We start from the raw sequence: 16,461 nt of genomic DNA, 5'->3' as shown, positions 1-16,461 counted from the left end.
TACCTCTCCCTAAACTGCCTGAGGAATTCAGATACGGGGCCTGTAAAGGAAGAGAGCTGTTACCAGAGACGAATGTTTACATCAGAAAGACTTACCTGCAGGGCATGGCAAACATTTGTTTACCAACCGTTTGCTTTTATCATCTTCTTATGAATTGTCTTCCTCCCCCTTGAAGCCCCAGCCCCCTAGGCTTTTCTCCTTAGTTCAGGATGGTATAGAAACCTCAAGTGCCGGAGCACCTGGCTGGTTCAGTCGGAAGAGCAAGCGACTCCTGTTCTCGCGGTTGTGAGTTTGAGCCCCACGTTGGGTGTAGAGATTACTTTAAGTGAATAAATAAAAACAAAAAACAAAAACAAACCCCTCCCCCAAAACCCTCAATTGCCTGACTGCCTGTAGGGGCCAAGGGCAGACTGCCCAAAATGTGCCACTTTGACATATTGCTTATTTTAAATAAAAGTTACTGAAGAGACAACCTATGCAGGAAAGACACTCAGACCTTCCTCTGTCCCCCTGAAAGCAGGAAATAAATCTCCCAGGTGAAAGACGCCCTCCCTGTACCAGGACCTAAAGAGACATCCTTATCACCAGAGATGGGAAATTTAGAGCCCAGAAGGCTATATGAACAGCTCTTGTTGCTTTTTACTAATTTATGACCCCAGGACAAATTCTGTTTAGAATTCCTTACTAATTGAACCTCCCAAAGTATGAAGTTTTCTTTGGTCTGTCAATTCCTCACAGATTTATTGTCTCTTTGTGTAAAAAGTATAAAAACTGCTCACCTTGGTTATTTCCTGAGGTCTCAATTCCATAACTGGGCCTCCATGCACATGTAATGAAACTTTATTTTTTTTCTCCTGTTAATCTGTCTCATGTCAGTTTAATTCTTAGTCCAGCTGGAAGAGCTTGCAAGTAAAGAAGCATTTTTCCTTCCCTTCTGTTGGCGTAGTTGCCAGGGTACTTTAACTCACTGGACATCACTTGCTCCAGATACTGCAGCCCCTGAGAGATCCTGGGACATCTGACATACAACTGGCCGAAGGTAAGATTTCGTACCATGTCAGCTTCCTGGAATCTCTGTGTGTGGAATCCAGTGGATCTAGAGTAAGGAGAATCTTTTCTTTCTCTAAATTCAGACTAGCAGAAGAAACTATGGAACAAAATCCTTGGGTTTAGCAACTCTTGGTAAAAATTTGATAGAGTAGTCTTTGGTTATTGATTCATTTTCTCCCAGCGATTGTCTTTGTTTTCCTTTCTCTGTGTCTTTTGTGTTGTCATAAAAAGGAATTACCATAGGGCAGAACACAGACATAGGCCCCATAAGCTTGCTGTTCCAGCTGGCCTCAGGAAATGGCATCTCTTGAGACAAACTTTGCTGTGGATCCTCTATGTAAAGACAGGATGAGGTTTTTCCTTTTGTTCTGTGTCCTAAGAGCCTGGCTGTGACCAATGAGAACATTCTCTCTGGTCTCTGCCTTCAGGAGGGTATACATACCGGAGTGCACTTTGGTGGCCAGCACAACAGAGACACGCAGTTACAAGTCGCCCCTCTGCCCATGACAGCTTGCAGGGGAATTTGTCATAAAAGGTCCCAGAGCAAAAGGGGCCTTTGTTGTCTAACCTTCATTGCTTGTCAGTGCTGGAAAAATCCCATTCCCGTAGCACCTGCCCAGTGTCAGTTTAGCGGGTCTATGACTGGAGGCATCTCACAATTTCAAGGGAGACCGGAGACATCCTTACCTCCTGTGCAATGAAGATCTTTGTTCTTACACTAATTTTGGGAATGAACTCTTGGACCATGGATCCTGCATCATCAATGCCCTCGCTGGACGCCTCTTGCATCTTTGGGTAAGCAATTAAAAGGCTTATTGGTTTGAGTCGCTATTAATGGGTCCTATTCATCAATGGTGAGACGATAAAGCCTTTAAATTGGCTATATTTGAAAAAAAAAAATCCTTTACAAAGAGAACTCTCGAGATGCCTGGATGGCTCAGTCGTTAAGCGTCTGCCTTTGGCTTAGGTCATGATCCCAGGGTCTTGGGATCGAGCCCTGCTTCGGATTCCCTGCTCCGCGGGAAGCCTGCTTCTCCCTCTCCTGCTCCCCCTGCTTGTGTTCCCCCCTCGCTGTGTCTGTCAAATAAATAAATAAAATCTTTACCAAAGGAAAAAAAAAATCTTCCAACTCTTGATCTCAGCTCAGATCTTGATCCCAGGGTCATGAGTTCAAGCCCCATGTTGGGCTCCATGCCAGGTATGGAACCTACTTTAAAAACAAAAACAAAAACAAAAACTCTCTCTTTCAAAAAGGGGTGGGGGCAGCTGTGCCTGAGTGGCTCCATTGGGTAAGCATCTGCCTTAGGCTCAGGTCTTGATCTCCCCACATGGACGTTGGCGCCATCGGCTCCTTGCTCAGCAGGAAGTCTGCCTCTCTCTCTGCTCATGCTCTTTCTCACTTGCTCAATCTCTCAAATAAATAAATAAAATCTTAAAAAAAAAAGATAATGGCTAGCCTTAGGATTCCCTTGACAAGGGGGGCCTCGGTGGCTCAGTTGTTACGCGTCTGCCTTTGGCTCAGGTCATGATCCCAGTGTCCTAGGATCAAGCCCCACATCGAGCCCCACATCAGGCTCCCTGCTCAGCAGGGGAGTCTGCTTCTCCTCCTTCCCCTCCCCCTGTTCATGCTCTCTCATCACTCTCTTTCAAATAAATAAAATCTTTTTAAAAACTTAGACTTGGGGCCCCTGGGTGGCTCAGATGGTTAAGCATCTGCCTTCGGCTTGGGTCATGATCCCATGGTCCCGGAATCGAGTCCCGCATCGGGCTCCCTGCTGGGCGGGAAGCCTGCTTCTCCCTCTGCCTCTGCCTCTCTCTCTCTCTCTCTCTCTCTCTGACTCTCATGAATAAATAAATAAAACATTAACAAAAAAAAATTTTTTTTAATAAATAAATAAATAAATTAGACTTAAGACAAATGACAACTAAGGTAAATTTCCTTTCTTAAAATACAGTCCTACCTGCCTATTTTAACTTCTCTTTCCCTAAAAGACTTGCAGAGAGCATTCCAGCCTAATCTCTAGGTTCAAAATATACAGGCTATTCTTGTAAATGCCGAAAGCCAGAAAGCGAATTTAGCAGAAGCACCTGGGACAGGCAGTAGGGCTCATTTTGCTGTAATCCAGTCCGCCAGCTTCAGGCATTTCTATGCAATAACCTCCACAGATGTATTGGACACCATCCCCCTACCCGCCCCCCCTACGTTCCCCATTTCAAAGAGTTCATATCCCTTGAACAGCAGCAGATCTTTTAAATTATAAAGCCCTTTTCCCTCCACTTTCAGAAGATCCTACCAAATTTAGAGAGGAATTAGAAAGATTAATTGCTATTCACAACCCCACTCACAGAGACCTTGACTAGCTGCTAAGGGGAGTTCTTCTGGCCCAAGATTATACTGTGGTTATTAGACAGGCCACTCTGCCCCCTGAAGAAATCCCCCTTCACAGAAGAAACAGGTGACCAAAATTTCTCCGAGGCCCTCCTACAAATGATCTGCCAAAGGGCAATATTCAGAAACGAATAAAAGCCTAGGTTAAACTGTTAGTACTCAGAAAGAAGGCTTTTGTTAAAATGCCTTATGCAGACTGTACAAAGGCATAAATCTTTTGATTCCCATTTTAGATTTAAAAATCTCCATGATACAAAGAAACAAATTTAGTTAAAGGTTGGACAAATCCCTTGATATTCAGGCTGTAATCCAGTTCTTTAGGGAATTAACATCTTTGTCTTACAAATATCTATAAAACCAGGTACTCAATCCTAGAAACAAGTCACAGCCAAACTTGCTTTACAAACCTCACCTATTTCTCTAATAATGTTTATGGATATTATACTTTTTTTTTTTTAAGTAGGCTCCTTGCCCAGTGTGGGGCTTGAACCCACCCTGAGATCAAGACTCACATGCTCTACTGCCTGAGCCAGCCAGGTGCCTCTGTTTATGGATATTGTAAAAGATCAAGATACTGGAACAAAATTGTCCTATACTGAGAAAAAACCACTTACATTCTTTCTCTGCCCTTTAAAGTTATAAATCTTATGTCTTTTAATGACATAGCCCACAACTGCCTGAGAATAAAGGGGAAAAAAGCAGGGAGGGGAGTAGGCCTTTTTTAAAATACAGGCTGCTGGGGCCCCCGGGTGGCTCATCAGGCTCCCTTGCTCGCAGGAGGCCTCCTTCTCCCTCTCCTACTCCCCCTGCCTGTGTTCCTTCTCTCGCTGTGTCCCTGTCAAATAAATAAATAAAATCTTTTAAAAATAAAATGAAATACAAGTTGCTAAAAGGGCTCTTTAAGACGGCACCTCTGATAACAGGCAGATTTGCTCCAAATGTGGGATATTTTGTTCACTTCTGGATGGTCTTGCTAAAATTGATTTGTAAAAGAGCTCTATTTAGTTGGTTTGAAGGCAAGTGCTTATAAAGATTGGGCATTCTAAAACTCAGAAATCTAGACACTAACCCAAATGTTTTTAAAGGTCATGTGATCTGGGAAGATGTTTGGTACTAAAGCTAATTTAAAGTTGGTTTAATACATTTTTTTTAAAAGATTTTATTTAGGGCGCCTGGGTGGCTCAGTCGTTTGAGCGGCTGCCTTCGGCTCAGGTCATGATCCCAGGGTTCTGGGATCGAGTCTGGCATTGGGCTCCCTGCTCAGCGGGGAGTCTGCTTCTCCCTCGGTCCTCCTCTTTGCTCGTGCTGGCTCTCACGCTCTCTCTCCCAAATAAATAAATAAAAATATTTAAAAATAAATAAAAGATTTTATTTACTTGAGAGAGAGCACAAGCAGAGAGGAGAGGCAGAAGGAGAGGAGGAAGCAGGCTCCCCGCCGAGCAGGCAGCCCCATGTGGGGCTCAATCCCAGGACCCCGAGATCATGACCTGAGCCAAAGGCAGACGCCCAAATGATTGAGCCACCCAGGCACCCCTAAGGTTGGTTTAATCAAGGTAGACATGTCTTTAAAGTTATCAGCATGAAAATTAAAACTCTTATTCTGCCTGTGTTTACTTAAAGTCAAGTAAGCTGATGTTATCTGTTACAAATTGTTTAAAATAATAGTGATAGTTTGAAAGGATGACTAACTTTGAAGTCTCAAAAAGTTTTTATGGGTAGTCTAAGCATAATTGTCAAGAACAAGTAAATTAAATAGATGTAAATAAGATAAAAAGTTTCAGGTAAACTTTTTAAATAGTTTCTCCAAATCTTTTTGTAACCTGAAAGTTTAAAGTTTTGCTAAGTTAAATAATTCATTTAATATCTAATAACTCATTTAATTAATTTAATTTAAATCATTTAATTTTAAATTAAATTTAATATCTCACTGCCAAATATGATAAAATTATAAAAATTGAGTATTGGACATAGGTTTATCTACTTTTGTTTTAGTACAAAGAAACTAAAGATAAACTTGGGTCTGTTAGAAAATAGGTTTTGAGCCCATTAATGAAAGATTGTACTATAAAGAAACACATGTTTCTAAATTATGAAATGTATTTTTTTTTTAAGATTTTATTTATTTATTTGAAAGAGAGAGAGCAGGAACCACCAGAAGGGGGAGTGGGAGAGGGAGAAGCAGGCTCCCACGGAGCAGGGAGCCCGATGTGGGGCTTGATCCCAGGACCCTGGGATCATGACCTGAGCCGAAGGCACTTAACGACTGAGCCACCCAGGTGCCCCTGAAATGTATTTTTTTAAAGATTTTATTTATCTATTATATTTGAGAAAGAGAGAGCATGCAAGCAGGGGGAGGGGCAGAGGGAAAGGGAGAGATGTCAAGCAGACACCCTGCTGAGCACGGAGCCCCACATGGGGCTCAATCTCATGACCCGGAGATCATGACCTGAGCTGAAACCAAGAGTCCAACGCTCAACTGACTGAGCCACCCAGGCGTCCCAGAATTATGAAAGGTATTCATAAATTTACCAATCTAAAGAACTCTAGTGTAACAGTTCACAATTGCTTACTTCTTAGTTTTCACTAGAAATTAAGGTTTCTAAGAGTTAAGCATTCTAATAAATGTAGTAATTAAGACAACTGGAAATAATAAGGGAAACAACTCTGTATACAAGGAAAATAAGGTATGTGCTTTTCGTAAGAAAAATATATGAAGAATGGGAACACATTTTCATTGAGGGAAAAGAAAATAATTTTGTCCTAAAGTGAGGCTGGTTATAAAAGAGGAAAAACTTAGGACAAAATCTGAATGTAAAAAGAAAATTATACAGGCGTCTGGATTGCTCAATCGGTTAAGTATCTGCCTTCAGCTGAGATCATGATCCCAGGGTCCTGGGATCAAGTCCCACATCAGGCTCCTTGCTCAGCAGGGGTCTGCTTCTCCCTCTCCCTCTGTGCTCACTCTCTCTCTCAAGTAAATAAATAAAATCTTTAGAAAGAAAAAGAAAGTTGTAAAATATTTATGGAAAAAAAAGAATCTTTGGAAAGAGACTTATGTGGTCAGTAATGGACACTTAGAATAAATTTATTTAAAATGAGTTTTAGGGGTGGCAGCCTGGCTCAGTTGGTGGAATGTGCGACTCCTGATCTCAGGGTTGTAAGTTCCAGTCCCATGTTAGGTATAGACATTACTTAAAAATAAAAATCTTTTATTTTATTTTTTTAAGATTTTATTTATTTATTTGTCAGAGAGAGAGAGAGTAAAGCAGGGGAAGCAGCAGGCAGAGGGACAAGCAGGCTCCCTGCCGAGCAAGGAACTCCATGCAGATCTCGATCCCAGAACCCTGAGATCATGACCTGAGCCGAAGGCAGACACTTAACCAATTGAGCCACCCAGGCATCCCCAAAATAAAAATCTTTTAGAAAAAATAAATAAAAATAAAATGAGTTTTAATATCAAAAGTACATTGATGCAAAATTAGAATTTGTCTTTTGTCCTTAAAAATTTTTTTCTTAGAGGGGCGCCTGGGTGGCTCAGTCGGTTAAGCGTCTGCCTTCGGCTCAGGTCACGATCCCAGGGTCCTGGGATCGAGCCTCACATCAGGCTCCTTGCTCAGCAGAGAGCCTGCTTCTCCCTCTCCCTCTGCCTGCCTGCCGCTCCCCCTGCTTGTGCGCTCTCTCTATCTCTCTCTCTGTGTCAAATAAATAAATAAAAAATCTTAAAAAAATTTTTTTTTTCTTAGATTTTTTTTAAGTTTATTTAACTAATCTCTACATGGGGCTTGAACTCACAAACCTGAGATCAAGAGCCTTATGCTATTCCAACTGAACCAGCCAGGTGCCCCTATTGGTTTGCTTTTTATAAGAAATTGTAAACAAAGTTTTTCTTTACCTCTAATGTAATCTGCCTGAAAAACAAAGATTCTGTATTTTATCTTTATCAGATCTTTGATTATTCAAAAAAACCCTGAATCTTAGTATTAAAAGAGCTAAGTTTGGGGCGCCTGGGTGGCTCAGTCAGTTAAGTGTCTGCCTTCGGCTCAGGCCATGATCCCAGGGTTCTGGGATCGAGTCCTGCATCGGGTTCTCTGCTCAGAAGGGTCCTGCTTCTCCCTCTGTCTGCCACTCCCCTTGCTTTTACTCTCTCTCTCTCCCTGTCAAATAAATAAATAAAATCTTTTTATAAAAAAAGAGCTAAGGGGCGCCTGGGTGGCTCAGTCGTTAAGCGTCTGCCTTCGGCTCAGGTCATGATCCCAGGGTCCTGGGATCGAGCCCCACAACGGGCTCCCTGCTCCGCGGGAAGCCTGCTTCTCCCTCTCCCATTCCCCCTGCTTGTATTCCCTCTCTCGCTGTCTCTCTCTGTCAAATAAATAAATAAAATCTTTTAAAAAAAAATAAATAAATAAAGAGCTAAGTTTTATTCAGAACTATGTAACCTTCTGTATTTGCTTTTAAAATCTTTTTTTTTTTTTTTAAGATTTTATTTATTTATTTGACAGAGAGAGACACAGCGAGAGAGGGAACACAAGCAGGGTGAGTGGGAGAGGGAGAGAGGCAGGCTTCCCGCGGAGCAGGGAGCCCGATGTGGGGCTCGATCCCAGGACCCTGGGATCATGACCTGAGCCGAAGGCAGACGCTTAACGACTGAGCCACCCAGGCGCCCCTGCTTTTAAAATCTTCTATTGCCACTTTGGTTAAATAGATAAATATTGTTTCATAATGATCTGTGATCCGGTTTAGCCAAATATTCAAACCTTGTGGCATTTTTTTGACAAACTTCCCAAAATCAAATTCTAAAATGAAATCTTTTGACATTAATCTAACAGGTGTTCCAGAGAGCTTCCGGAGCATTTGAAAGATTTTGTGAGAGATTAAACTAATTAGGTTTATTTTATATGTTGAATTACCTGGGAAGCATTGTCAAGTAAGTGTTCTAAAATTTTATGAAACTCCTAGAAATTTGATATGTTGTGGTATGTTATTATCTTGAAGTGTTGTATGTCACAGACGTAACTGAATTTCCTTGTCAATCGCACTGTAACGAACTTTAATCAGATCTTTAACCATGGCCATTTTTAAGTCTTTTATCATTTAAAGAGTTATACTTTTACTCAGATGCTTTTACAAAAGCTTCCTACAAATGTGTTTGATCTTCAGAGAGATTCATGGAAAAGAGTTTTTTGACAAATATAGGTTTCTGATAACCTTAAGATCATAAAACTGAACTGGGTAAGAATTTCCAGAACTAGTGGAATAACTGGATTCAAGCAGAATAAGAATTAGTAACATGGGACTAAAGGAACTGAGGAGGATGATTGTATTTTTATGAAATTTTTTGTTTAAAACATTGCTAATTTTTTAAAGATTTTATGTATTTATTTGAGAGAGAGCGTGCACACGCTCAAGAGCGGGGGGGGGGGGGGGGGGGGGGGGGGAGGGGCAGAGGGAGAGGGAGAGAGAGAATTCCAAGCAGACTCCAAGCTCAGAGCAGAGCCCCAAATGGGGCTTGATTCCATGGCTCCAAGATCACCACCTGAGCTGAAACCAAGAGTTGGATGCCCAACTGACTGAACCACCCAGGTGCCCCACATTGCTGATTTTTTTTTAACATTTTATTTTTCCAGGTTTAAGGAAACTTTCTCTTAGCTACCTGATTACAGCAATTTGATAAAATAGACCTTTGTGACCAAATTGAAACATTTTATTTTCTCCCTACTGGATCCCTCCAGAATTCAGAACTCTCAGTGAGAATTCTTTTATTTTCATGGCAATGTGTTTCTTTTTTTTCTTTTTTTTCAAATTTAATTTTTTTTTAAAGATTATTTATTTATTTATTTATTTTGACAGGGAGAGACACAGTGAGAGAGGGAACACAAGCAGGGGGTGTGGGAGAGGGAGAAGCAGGCTTCCCGCTGAGCAGGGAACCCGACGCGGGGCTCGATCCCAGGATCCTGGGATCATGACCTGAGCCGAAGGCAGACGCTTAATGACTGAGCCATCCAGGTGCCCCTGGCAATGTGTTTATTTGCAAAAAAAAAGAAAAAAGAAAAAAGAATAAGTTCAGTGAGAATCTGTTTTCCTTGTAACGGGACACAACTGGAAGCATCAGTTATATTACCAAGGCTTTGGAATGTTGTATTTGAGAGACATGCATAGACTCAGATATGACCAGAGACCTTTAAGGAACTAAGGTTGACTATATGGAGCCAACAAAGCCCCTTAGAAAAACAGCCCGGTACACCTTACTTCTGGGGTTCCTAGCAGCCTTTACCAGGTGAATAAAGAAGGTCACTTCCTGGCAGGTGCAGGAACTCAGGATATTTTGGGGACCTCAAAAAGAGAGGAATTAACCCAGATCTATAAGTATTGCAGGTAAAGTCTGATGGCAAGTATTTGGCTTGACTTCTGGCCTCAAGAGGTTAAAAGTTCAACCTCGAGGGGTGCCTGGCTGGTTCAGTCGGTAGAGCATTTGACTCTTGATCTTTCAGGGTCGTGAGTTCAAGCCCTATGTTGGGCATAAAGCTTAAAAATAATAAAGTTTCAAGATGCATTTAAAAAAAGTTCAACCTAGAGATTCTTTATTAAAAATTTCCAGGGGCACCTGGGTGGCTCAGTCGGTTAAGAGTCTGCCTTCGGCTCAGGTCATGGTCTTGAGCATCAGTGGGGAGTCTGCTACTCCTCCCTCTGTTCCTCTCCGTTTGTGCACTCTCTCTCTCTCTCTCCCTCATGAGCATGCGTGCACACTCTCTCTCTAATAAATAAAATCTTAAAAAAAAAAAAAATTCCAGCAAAGCAAGTTTAAAATCCTGTATGACCAATCACTATTCTCGCTGCACTTACAAAGAATCAGGCCAAGTTTTTTGAAACTAGACTTATTTTGCAAACAAATTAGTCTTAATTTGATGGTCTTTTGTAAAAAAAAAATGAGGGTGATTGTAGAGAGCAAAATTATGTTCCAATAATACACTTGTGTAAATATTAGATTCTAATACAGCTTATTATAAACTGGACTAGATCCTGATTTCTTCTAGTTTCTTCCAATGCCTGGCTCCAACTCTCCAAACTAATGTTTTTTATTTTTTCCCATCCTTTTGACTTGGAATCATTTGATAATTAACACCGCCCATTTTCCTGAAGCCCTGAAAACTAAATATGAACAACTTGATGTAAACTTCAGAGAAATCACCACAACAGCTCAAATATAGACAATCTTTCTGCCTCTTGCTCTGTGGGCCACTCAAAGACAGTCAGAGACATTGGAATTACTAACCAGGAAAATTCGTCAGACTGCCACTGTTTTCTATCTGAAGATGCTTTGAGCCTGACATCTAGAAATCTTGACTAGCTGGCCTAAAAACTCAAAAACTGGTTTACAGTTTGATCTAATCATTAACCATTATTTTTCTTGTTTTATAGGAATGCCTCTTATTTAATACCTTATCTGAATCATAGGCCTAATTTTAAAAACACACCTGCATCATTGCCTCCTGAAAGGAGTTTAGCTGAACTAACCCATTGTCAAGACTAACAGACCGATTCAACAAGATGGAACAATCTACCAGCTCAACTTGGAATGTGTGAAATTTCCAGGGAAGTTTCAAAGGAGGGAACTATAGAGGCTGAGGGCAGGCTGCCCCAAAATATGCCACTCTGACATATTGCTTATTTTAAATAAAAGTTACTGAAGAGACAACCTATGCAGGAAGGACACTCAGACCCATTCTCTCTCCCCCTGAAAGCTGGAAATAAATCTCCCAGGTGAAAAGTACCTCCCTGTACCAGGAGCTCTTTTAAAGAGACATTCCCAGAGATGGGACATTTAGAGCAGAGAAGGCTGTATAAACACCACTTACCTTTTACTAATTTATGACCCCAGCCCAAATTCTGTTTAGAATTCTTTACTAATTGAAGCTCCCAAAGTGAAGTTTCCTTTTGGTCTGTCAATTACTCGCAGATTTATTCTCTTTGTATAACATATAAAAACTGCTCACCTTGGTCATTTCTTGGTCTCAATTTCATAACTGGGCTTCTGGGCACATATAATAAAACTTCGTTTTTTTCTCCTGTTAATCTGTCTCATGTCAACTTAATTCTTAGTCTATCTGGAAGATCTTGAGAGTAGAGAAGAAATTTTCCTTCCCTTCATGCCTTTGAATCTGTCTTTGTGGGGTTCCCAAACCTACATACGTAATTAAATTTGTTTTTCTCCTGTTGACCTGCCTTATTTCAAAGATATTATTTATTCACTTATTTGAGAGACAAAGAGAGCACAGGCTTGGGAGCAAGCAAGGGGAGGCACAGAGGGGAGGAGCAGAGGGGGAGGGAGAGGGAAAGGGAGAGAATCCCAAGCCAACTCCACACTTGGGAGGGTTCAAATTCACGACCCTTAGATCATGACCTGAGCCAAAACCAAGCTCAACCGACTGAGCCACCCAGATGCCCCTGTCTTATTTCAGTTTAATTATTAGACCAGCCAGCAAACCTAGAAGGAAAGAAGGGAAAATTTTTCCTCTAAAACCATCTTAATCAAGCTCCAGGGAAGCCCCAGAAGGCATTCTAGCTCAGAAATTTATCTCAAAGAATTGGAATTCATAAGGAACCCTCAGTTTTAGAAGCTATATTGTTTAGGAGAGGTTCCACTTTAAATTGTGTAACATGAAATTTAAAAATTTAATAAATGGGCCAATCCTAACCCAACTGTGGTACTAATTTCACAATATATAAGTGTATTAAATCATCATCACCTTGTACATCTTACATAATGTTACATGTCAATGACATCTCAATACAGCTGGGGGAATAAACCTTTCCACCTAGTCTAAACAATAAGGAATAATTGTTATTTCACGTAACAAGTGATCTCAAGGTAGGATGGCTGTAGGGTTGGTGTGTGGGTCACAAAGACTGTGGGTCAGTGTCCTAGAGCTGCCCTAACAGCCACACAAGGTGGGTAGCTTAAAACAATAGGATTTTATTGTCTCAGTTCTAGAGGCCAGTAGTCCAAAATCAAGCTGTTAGCAGAGTCATGTTCCCTCTGAAACCTACAGGAGAGACTCCCATTTCTACCTCTAATGTCACATTGCTATCTTCTTTCTGTCTCTTCTTATAAGGACACCAGTCATATTGGGTTTAGGATCCACCTTACTCCAGTATGACTGTATCTTTACTAATTACATCTACTACGAATCTATTTCCAAATTTGGTCACATTCTGGTGTACTGGGGGTGAGGACTTCAGTATGCCTTTTGGAGGGACACAATTCAACTCATAACAGACCTTTCCCATCTTTCTGCTCTGCCATTCTCATCCTGCTGGCTGCCTTCCTCATGGTCCAACTTGGCTACAGCAGTCCCAGGCATCACATTCAGCACAGCAGTGTCCACCAGATGGAGAGGGATCATCCCTTCCTTGTATCTCTTTTAGAAGCAAAGAAACCTTCAGAGACCCCTTCCCCAGGAGACTTCCTCTCATTTCTCATTGGCAAAAATATCATCACACATGTAAGCCTAATCCTATCACTGGGAAGGGAAACAAGACCACTCATCATGATTGGCTTAGACCAGAGGTTCTCAAATTTGAAAAAGTATCATGATCATCTGGAAGGGTTGTTGAAACAGATTGCTGGGCTCCATCCCCCCACCCCCCCACCCCCGAGGTTCTGGTTCAGTAGGTCTGCTGTGAGTTCTGAGGATTTGACTTTTTGACCTCGCCTGAGGCTGATGCTGCTGGTGCTGAGACCACACTTTGAGAACCAGTGGTTTAAACTAATCAGGATTTATCTCAGAGGACTGGGGTCAACTCTTGGAAAATACACTGCTATCCAGAGGAGGGAGGAATACCCGAAAAAAAAAAAAAAAAGAATCAGGATTCCATCAGAAAAGAGCCAAGAGGAGGAAACTTTTGGGTAGGTATCCAGTAGTGTCTGCCATACAGTGGCCAAAGAGCAGCTAGGAAGAGACCAGGAATGTGTCCAGACAGGTGAGAAGAGAGTCAGAATGATGTCAAGGGAGCCATGGAGAAGAGACTGGGGAATGGTCAACCCCTTTAATGTCACAGACAGGAACAGGAGTGTAAGCACTGAAAAGTGACCAGTGGAGGGGCGCCTGGGTGGCTCAGTTGTTAAGCATCTGCCTTCGGCTCAGGTCATGATCCCAGGGTCCTGAGATCGAGTCCCACGTCGGGCTCCCTGCTCAGCGGGAAGCCTGCTTCTCCCTCTCCCACACCCCCTGCTTGTGTTCCCTCTCTCGCTGTCTCTCTGTCAGATAAATAAATAAAATCTTTAAAAAAAAAAATGACCAGTGGATTGAACCACTAGAAGATCTTTGTTGATCTTAGCAAAAGCAGTTTTATTTTGAAGACACCACATAGGAAGAGTTATAGGAAATACAGAAATTAACTCCCTTGCACTGTTGGTGGGAATGCAAAGTGGTATATCCACTCTGAAAAACAGTACGGAAGTTCTTCAAAAAGTTAAAAATAGAACTACCGATATTCCAGCAATTGTACTACTAGGTAGTGCCTCAAAGGATACAAAAATACTAATTCAAAAGGCTACATGCACCTCCATGTTTGTAGCAGCATTATCTACAATAGCGAAAATATGGAACAGCCCAAGTGTTCATCAACTGATGAATGGATAGGGAAGTATATATAGACAATAAAAATGAAATAATACTCAGCCATAAAAAGAATGAAATCTTGCCTTTTGCAAGGACATGGATGAAACTAGAGAGTATATCATAAGTGACATGTCAGTCAGAGCAAGACAAATACCATCTGATTTCACTCATAGGTGGAATTTAAGAAAAAAAACAAATGATCCTAGGGGAAAAAAAGAGAGAGGCAAACCAAGAAACAAACTCTTAACTATAGAGAACAGACTGATGGTTACCAGAGGGGAGGTGGGTGGGGGGATGGATTAAATAGGTGATGGGGATTAAGAAGGGCACTTATGATGACCACCAGCTGTTATAATGAAGTGTTGAATCACTATATTGTACACCTGAAACTAATATTACATTGTATGTTGACTAGAATGTGAACAAAACTTTTAAAAAATAAAATACTGTGAGTTCAAAAAAAAAGGTTAACTTTTTGGGGTGCCTGGGTGGCTCAGTTGTTAAGCGTCTGCCTTCGGCTCAGGTCATGATCCCAGGGTCCTGGGATCGAGCCCCACATTGGGCTCCCTGCTCCGCGGGAAACCTGCTTCTCTCTCGCCCACTCCCCCTGCTTGTGTTCCCTCTCTTGCTGTCTCTTTCTCTGTGTCAAATAAAAAAAAAACAAACCAAAAAAACGAAAAACAAAAAAAAGGTTAACTTTTAAATCCCAATATAATTTTCTAGCTGGAATTATTATTAAGGTTCATTTTTGTTTCATCATGATTATTTCACAAATTCAGTTTAATTGTTTAAAGTACATAAATCCTCTCATGGCCAAAACTTCTGATGGTCCTGTCCTCTTTCCTTAAAAACCAAACCAATCAAACTTTTGTTGTAATCAACCTGAAACAATCAGTTTACCTTTGTCTTGCATGACATGACATTATTTTCTGGTGAATTGAACTTGGTATTATACATTTCTCTTTGACATTTTTGCTTGTTCTCCCCCTCCCTTTTTTGTTTGCTTTGTTTTCTTTTTACTTTGGCTCTGGAATGTACTTCTATGTGAGCCTCTTTTGAAATGAGTTTTGAAATCAATTGGGCAAAATTAATTCAATTATTAAAGTAGCAGACATTTCCTTTTTCAGTTACTTTTGTCACATAGTCATGGCCAATATCTCAATTTCCAGACAGAATCAGATACACACATGTGCGGATTTCTGGTCCATTATATTTTGTTGCAGATTCAAAATAATGAGGCACAATTAGAAACAATTCTTATTTAATGGTGGTATTACTGCTCTGAACATAATCTGAGCACATAATGCAAGTGGGCATTTCAGTTCCTTTGAAACGACTTTTCCATTGGGTGAACATCTGATAAATTCCTCCTTTTATGCAGGCTCCCGTGGACCAGATGTTACAGAAGATGGGGTATGCACAGGGGTCCATAAAATGTGTGGGGGCAAGGAGTATACAGGACATTTCTGTATCTTCCTCTTAATTTTGACATGAACCTACAACTGCTCTAAAAAAATTAAGTCTTGGGGCACCTGGGTGGCTCAGTCGGTTAAGCATCCGACCCTGATTTCAGCTCAGGTCATGGTCTCAGGATGGTGAGGTCGAGCCCCATGGTGGGCTCCACGCTGCAGCATGGAGTCAGCTTGAGATTCTCTCTCTCCCTCTCCCTTTGCCCCTCCGCCTGCTCTCAGTCTCTCTCTCTCTCTCTCTCTCGCTCTCTGTTGGTCTCCCTCCTTCTCCCTAAAATGAATCAATCAATCTAAAAAAAATTTAAGTCTTAGAAGAAAGAGAGAGTGGGGCACCTGGGTGGCTCAGTCGTTAAGCGTCTGCCTTCCGCTCAGGTCATGATCCCAGGGTCCTGGGATCGAGCCCCACATCGGGCTGCCTGTTCAGTGGGGAGCCTACTTCTCCCTCTGCCTGCCGCTCTGTCTCTGACAAATAAACAAAATCTTAAAAAAAAAAAAAACAACAAATTGAGCCAGATCTTGGCTGGACCCTAGATAAAATGAGAAGTAAAATTACTTTACAAACACATGATGGAATAGCATGTAGCCATTCAAAATGGCTATGTAGTTCTCTACTTATTGACCTGGAAGATGTTCATAGCATTACATGAAAAGGGTAGGTTATAAATATATTATGAGCCCATTAAAAATATATTTCAGGGGAAAAGTCTGAAAAGCTCTACATCAAAATGGTAAAATTTATGTTATGTATATTGTACCCTAATAAAAACAAATGTAACAGTAGTTACTTCTGGATGCTATGTTTTTTTACTACTAATTTGTATTTTTTTAGTTTTTTTGCAATGGGTGTGTATTATTTGTATGAAAACTAAGTAAATAAATGAAATAATGGTTTAAAAGAAAAGGAAAAATAAAAAAAATAAGTCTGATGCCCTTC

At 41.1% G+C, this 16,461-nt stretch overlaps 1 protein-coding gene across 4 annotated transcripts in view; it reads right to left on the bottom strand.

The window, feature by feature from the left end:
* GLYCTK (glycerate kinase) overlaps window positions 1-16,461 on the bottom strand; it is a 32,887-nt gene that overhangs the window by 13,151 nt on the left and 3,275 nt on the right. Inside the window, exons 1-2 of one of the 4 annotated variants that reach the window (XM_032411407.1) lie at window positions 12,716-13,057; window positions 4-1,839 (exon numbers count right to left, since the gene is read on the bottom strand). The exons of 1 other annotated variant lie outside the window; for it this stretch is intronic. The gene's annotated coding sequence lies outside the window, so the exon portion shown is untranslated. Of the gene's footprint in view, window positions 1-3; window positions 1,996-12,715; window positions 13,058-16,461 lie in introns of those variants that run through there. 2 more of the 4 variants (XM_032411408.1, XM_032411409.1) reach the window with 2 other exon arrangements.

This window comes from Phoca vitulina, unplaced genomic scaffold, assembly GCF_004348235.1.
Source record: "Phoca vitulina isolate PV1807 unplaced genomic scaffold, GSC_HSeal_1.0 scaffold13, whole genome shotgun sequence".
NCBI classification, from domain to species: domain Eukaryota; kingdom Metazoa; phylum Chordata; class Mammalia; order Carnivora; family Phocidae; genus Phoca; species Phoca vitulina.
The sequence above is the reverse complement of the archived record's forward strand: the minus strand, read 5'-3'. Positions and strand labels throughout refer to the sequence as shown.